The sequence below is a fragment of the Triticum aestivum genome, chromosome 3B, assembly GCF_018294505.1.
Source record: "Triticum aestivum cultivar Chinese Spring chromosome 3B, IWGSC CS RefSeq v2.1, whole genome shotgun sequence".
NCBI lineage: Eukaryota > Viridiplantae > Streptophyta > Magnoliopsida > Poales > Poaceae > Triticum > Triticum aestivum.
Window position 1 is genome coordinate 5,821,889 of NC_057801.1, and position 7,110 is coordinate 5,828,998.

Consider the following 7,110-nt stretch of genomic DNA (forward strand, 5'->3'; position numbering starts at 1 on the left):
CAAGAATTGACATACTTAGTAATTATACATAACATCATATAACCACCAATCTGGTGGTTCTTGATTATGATATACCATGATTGGTAAATATTAGTAATCACACCTCAACATCATATGGTGAGTAATTATTATTTAGACATGATAAAAATATAGGAATTGTTAACTCTAAATCGATGAAATATTGCTCACCTACACATGATTGCATGCGATATGAATTTAGTTCCATGTATTATTAATAATCATTCGCCCACCAATTAAACAGATGATTAAAGATGTTTTCAGCATGCGTGATATTTTATTTAGAATAACGTTTGTGATGACTATGGAACAACTAATTCAAATGATATAATTTAAGTATTTGTAGAGGCATAAATATATTTCCAGACACTCTTGGACATTGCCCTCGCATTTGCGAGGGCCATCATGCTAGTTTTACAAAACGCAAAATTTTACAACGCGACTTACCTGACCTAAACATTTTGGATAAACCTGAACGCCTGGCCTGAATTAATGGCAACCTTAATCACCAATCCGATATTATCTGAACTTTCAAATGCAAAAGATCGGTACTATACATGCTAATCTAGGAATTTGGACAGAGAGAGGGAGAAATGTGAGATGCATTCAATATTGCACATCGTTGTGCCAGAGCCATTCGAAAAATGAAGAGGTTTGTCCAAATAGCCAATCATGCAACACATGAAAGATACAATTCTTGAATACGTCAAATTCGTCGACCCCAATGCAAACCAATGACTTAAACAAAGAGCGCACTTTTGCCGTCATCCAAAAGAGCCCGGTAACAACACAGTACATCACATAAACAATCAATTTCTTCACATCCGCTGCCGTCATACATGCGAGAGCCTCTGCCTTATCATTTCCGCGTCCGGCCTGCTGTTGGGTTCTTCCTGGATGCAGTCCAGCGCTACCTCGATGCAGTTGCGGGCTTGTGTGATAGAGTCACCCGACAGGCCATCAACATCCATGAGAGCTCGGACGTCTCCTCTCCACTCGTCATGAACCTGCTTGCAGACCAGAAAGAATGTGTCTCATGACGTGACGACAACTGGAAGTGTAGGGTGATATCGTTGAGTAAGGGTACCTACCCAAGTGATGAAGTCGCCTGAAGAATCGCCCACCTTGGCGCATCGCCCAGTGACTATCTCCAGAATAAGAATGCCAAAGCTGTATATATCGGCCTTGGGCGAAATTCTGCCCTTGCAGAGGTATTCCGGTGCCATATACGCCCTGCACGCATCCTCCACATATCACTTATGTTACATAGGCTGTGTTCAGCAAGACTAACATTTATCATTCGAGCTATGACATTATTACATAACACTTCTAAAAAAATCTAACAGAACAGTACCATCCGGTGACGGTTAATTTATTTTCACATGCAGCTCCAGGTGGTTATTAACTTATTATCCCTCTCACAGTATGTAACTTTTCTGAAAAAATTGTAAGAATATATTTATGTTAACATTTCACATGATACTTGGACTTACCTTAGACCAACGACCTGCTCCGTGTACGAGTGCGTTAGATCCGCCTTGAAGAACTTTGAGAGGCCAAAGCCGGCGATCTTCACACAGGTGATGTCTCCTCCATCGCCGTCGTGGCTGACCAGTACATTGCTCGCTTTCAAATCCAGGTGCACGATGTTCTGCTCATGGTCTAGTTCGTGGTGTAGGTAGTGCAGGCCTGAACATATTCTTTGCACAATCTTGTAGCGTCCGCTCCAATCTAACACGTACCCACTTTCCTCTGCATGAGAAACATGGACGTCTCATCTGTAAAGAGGTTGTCTAACTGAACATGTTAAGAAGATGTTGGCACGTGGTATCATCCATACTATAGATAAGCTTATCGATGCTTCCGCCACTGAGATACTCGAAGCAGAGCAACCTGTCGTCGCCTGTGTTGCAGTACCCCAGCAGCTTCACAAGATTCTTATGCTTGAACGCCATGAGCATGTGGGCTTCGCTGGTGAAGGCTGCCCCTACGACTCCATCCTTGCTATGAAGCTTCTTTACGGCAACCTCCTTCCCTCCCATTGTACCCTGGTGCGTGGACAGAACAGAGAAGGGCCTTGGTCATGACGAATGAGTGATGACTAATAGTACTACATACGAGCGGGAAGTGCTTCTTGTGTTGTTCATAGGCGCTTGCATATACATTATTAACTCAAACTGACTACATGCTTTAGGCCAACAACTTGGGATTTGATCAATTTAGGCCACATCATCCGATCACTAGCGAGGAAAAAAATAAAAGAAAGGGTGCGCATTAACCGGCACTCGCGGCAAAACAAGGGTTTGCTAACCACTAGGCTGTCAACTGGTTTGTGTTGAGTGTCAATATACATGCATTGCATAGTCTGCGTCGATTGCTACTTATATTGGGTCCATCGGCATAACAACACACTAGGCCCTTTCACGTGAAAAAAACTAACAGACGCAACTGGCTATTTATTGAGATGAGTGCTCAGCTAATCCAGCTTTAACAGTTTATTGAGACTAGTCAAAAAACGTCTTACATTATGGGACAAAGGGAGTAGTACATAATGTGAGCTGCATATTATAAACGAATCAATTAATAGTCTAGTGGCCAGCAAGCCCTTGTTGTACCCTCAGCTCTAGCTTGTCTTTAAATCCCAACCAGTTCGTGCCTTAAAAAAATTAAATCAGTTCCACATTTTTAAAGAGAACCCTATAAAATTTTAGTCAATTAGCAAGCGATCAAAGGTACGCTGACGAGGCAGCCACATGGCCGGCCGGTCTTTCTAATCCAAAATTGATTTTAGCCTTATTTAATCAAATAAACGAGTTTATGGTCTAAATTAATCAAGTCCTGAGTTATTGATCTAAAGCATGCAATCAGTTTGAGTTAACAAGACTCATGACACATTTCACTCTCTACTCATGTCAAGAAAGGAATCTAATCTACTACTCCCTCCTTCCCAAAATATAAGAACGGTTTTGATACTAGAGGGAGTAGAGTACTAGTAGTATTGGAACTATGTGTGATGTTACAGTAACTAGCTATGTTATCACATGCCTCTCTTTCTTCATTAATTACATGCCACATCATCTATTTTGCCTAGATAAGTGTGATGTTACCATCTATGTTACTCCCATTGTGGGTACTCTAATGTGTTGGGCTTGCTACTTGTTCTGTTTGTTTCCAGGTATTTTTCATGTTATGCGTATGTAGATATATACCCAAATGATAAGTGCCACACCTGTGGCACGAAGTAACACCGCCCTGATGTTTTTATACATAAAATTGCCATAAAAAATGAAACCCCAAAATACTGAAACTTGCCATCCAAACAGAAATTTCCATGCTTCACAACCAAAGTTGCCATCAAAAAAGTAAGGGCGGAATTGCTTCGTGCCACCCGTATGCTACTTCTCAGGGTCCTATATATAATACATGTGCACTAGGATGGACCCCAATTTGGGTTGAGCACTAGGTGCCCGCACTCCTGGCCATAGCCCAAAGCCGGCCCTTGCGTTGCCGCCCTCACCGATGGGAGACTTCGGTGTTGTTTGGTTTATGACTAAGGCTGCCTAGGATTATTAAGTTATGCAAGTTTGATCAACTTAGGATGGTGTTTGCTACAAACCTTTAGGCAACATGTTTTTTGCCACACTAGAACCCCACATGACATACACTCAAAAAGTGTGGCAAAATTTTCTTAATTGCCAACTTATGACTCTCATTTTGTTGATTAACCTTAGGAAAGCTTGGCAAAAAACATAAGTAGCAAAGTATGGCAATGAAAAGCCTATAACCAAACAGCCCCAAATTCATCTCCCTCCCTGTCCTTGTGCGGTCACCAGAATCGAAAGTTTGAGGGTGTGACACCGCCGCCGCCGCCGTGTAGTTTTCTTGAAATGGAGAAGACAAGAAAGTGGGCAATTGGGAACACTCCCGAACGGAAGTCACGGGCATTGGGAATGGCACAAAGCCACGAACAGGGGCCACATACATGGATGGGCGAGTCAATGTCTCTCTTTATGCGACGCGGAAGAAGACGGAGTCGTCCATGAAACATTGTGAAATCTCGTTGAAATTGTCGAATGTTTTTCCTCTGAATGATGTTTTTTTCCTATAAACTTGATAGAACTTCAAACAATCTGACTAAAGACAAAGCTAATATAGGATGTAAAAGGAAACGGTGAGGGTACCTTGTACACGGTACCGAATGCACCGCTGCCTAGAGGGTCAGTGAAGTTGTTAGTCGCATCTCTGAGCTGGCTGGCTGAAAACTGCATTGGCGCGGAGCTACCAAGTTGTATGCTTTGCCTTGGAGGCACACGAGACAACCTCCCACGGAAGAGGTACCTGAGAAGAAGCATAATCCCGGTCACCAGGAAGATGCCTATGCAGCTAGCGATGATAACTGTTATCATCGTTGCCCTCCCTGCAAATGCAAAAATGAGTTGTAGATTTTTTACGGCACATTTTACCACCTATAGGACAGAGTAGTATCAAACAAGATCAACAGCTAAATGAGTTGTAGATTTTTTAGGGTACATCTTACCACCTCTAGTCTAGAACAAAGTAGTATCAAACAAGATCAACAGCTGCTTAGATGGTTATTGTAGTCTTTTCTTACAAACTTTTTAGTATGGGTAATTTGGTCTGCAGGTATTTCCCAGGTTCTGCTTCTGCATAATCCTTTTTATTAGATCAATCCCAGCGCATACCTCCACGCTCCCCCACCGACCGTTTCTTCAGTCATTTCACACGCTTTCACATGCCAGAGCGCTCATGTCTAATGAGGAATCCCCGCATAGAGCTTGTACAAGTACGTATCATTGGGTTTGCAGAATAAGTTATTTTAAATCTGAGGTTTTTTCTCACATCATTATATTTAGAATTTACGTTTGATATACAAATATTTATGTTCATATTCAACCACTACACAAAAATCGGTATAAGAAAAGTAAGATATGAGGAATATATATATCATAAAATTTACATTTATATGTATATCCTATACTATATTTTAATACAATTTTAACTATTTTTTTAAGATGTACCGAAAACCCTGGGGTGGACCTTATCCTCATAACAGAGACACGAATTGTCGTATCTAGGCAGTTGGGTCTGAAAAATAATTTGGTGTATCATGAAAAAAGTTATGGAGCTTGAGGAGCAGAAATGTTGTGTTGTGGATCTCACCTTTGTGTTTGTGGGGTGGTGGCGCCGGCGCCAGCGCTGGTGCCATGGTGGGTGCTGTCGCCCAAGCGTGTTTGGGCGACGACCGTTGTCATGTACTCCCTCCGTCCGGAAATACTTGTCATCAAAATGGACAAAAAGGGATGTATGTATCTACATACATTACATACATCCCTTTTTGTTACATACATCCCTTTTTGTCCATTTTGATGACAAGTATTTTCGGACGGATACATACATCCCTTTTTGTCCATTTTGATGACAAGTATTTTCGGACGGAGGGAGTATTCATTGACGTAGTCGCCAAACTGCTCCGTCCCGTATCTGATGTAGCAATAATAACCTTTGATGGCGCCTATGGTCTTATTATTATCACAATCAATGCGTTGTATGAATCCGTTGAGGCAGGAGCTGCACTTTTCTCCGGACAGGAACCTATGGCACTGAACAAGCCCGTAGATGCTTGCGGCCGCGCTGCCGTAGCCGTACTTGGTGCTGCTGGCCGCGGCGTACTGCTTGGACGCAATCGCGCGGGTAGATAGATCTTGCAGAAGCCATCTCCGCTTATTCCGGAAGCTCACCACCTCTTGGCTGCCGGTGAGGTCAAGCCCCAAATCGCTTCTGACCGCCTCAGAGGAGTGGCCGAAGCTCAGCACCGGGGGGAGCTGGTAGTACCATACCTGGCAGGCGACGTAGAAGGCGGACGCATTCCTGGCGTTGGGGCAGGCCTTCCCTTGGAGGAACTGGCCGGCGACGTGCCTCAGACACAGCGCGCACTCTTCCCGGCCGTGGTCCGCGTAGCACATGGCCACGCAACCCACCCCATCATCAGGGTCGCTGTCGCTGGCCCCGTTGCCGACAACAGCCCGCCTGGAAATGGCGCCGTCCTTGATGACGGGACGGACTCCGTAAGGTTGGGGAGAAGCCAGCGAACGCTGTCATCGTAGGCGCTGCCCAGCTCGTACTTTTGGGAGCCGCAATTGATGTACTGCATCGCTGGCGGGATCGTGCTGATCGCCCGCCCGCGGCGGGCAACACAAGAGATGAGGAGGAAGGCGACCAGACGCCTCGGCATGGAACTGGAAGCCATGGCCAACAACTCGAGATCTATCATGTCAGCTCCATGTATATGGGCTAGGCTAGCATCACAATAACAATATAAAAGTCCAGCTAGAGGCTAGAGGAGGAGTCATGCCGCGGACAGCATAGGGCACTGTGTACACCGAGAGAAAAGAAAACCGCTATCGGACACTACAGGAGGCGGCCCGTGATTCTGTGTTTCATCTGCGTCGTGGCGTCTACTGCAACCTACGACTGGACCCTTGCCGGAGCATGCTTAATCCCTTGGCACAAAAAAAAACATCTACTCACCTGATCAGATACCCGGACTAGACGTATCGACTTTTGCAGTGTGCACTGTGCAGCACGCGGACTGGTAAAGTGGATTCCATGCAAAACCATCCCATGCAGCAGAGTTGGTCACGGGGTGACCAATTCTTCTTAATTCTCGCTGGGTACAGTGTGCTGCTTAAATCAAGTGAACAAGCGCATGTCTATGTAAATGTTTTTTCAAACATCCAGCATTGCTGGTTTTCTACAGTAGGACTTGGCAAATCCCGTACGCGGGCGCGTCCGGGCACACTCGCGGACAGCCCCGCAGGTCCTTCATATGTCGCACTGTGCATCCATATACCTTAAATCCGGATTCTTAAATCCATGCAATCCATGCATGTCGATCATACGATACAAATTGTTCGATTTCAAAAGTTCGAAACAAAGCAAAGTTCAACAATCCGGATATGCCAAAATGAAATCGATGTCCGAGCGTGACGGATGGCCTCGGATCACTGGCCGGGCGCCTGCTCCGAGCGGAATGCATCGTGCTCCAGGCGGAATGTGGTTTGCTCGTCCTGC

The 7,110-nt window shown here is 44.8% G+C and overlaps 1 pseudogene; it reads right to left on the reverse strand.

Moving 5' to 3' along the window:
* Positions 1-612: 612 nt before the first annotated feature.
* On the reverse strand, positions 613-6,352 carry LOC123064194 (cysteine-rich receptor-like protein kinase 29; annotated as a pseudogene).
* Between the last annotated feature and the right edge of the window lie 758 nt (positions 6,353-7,110).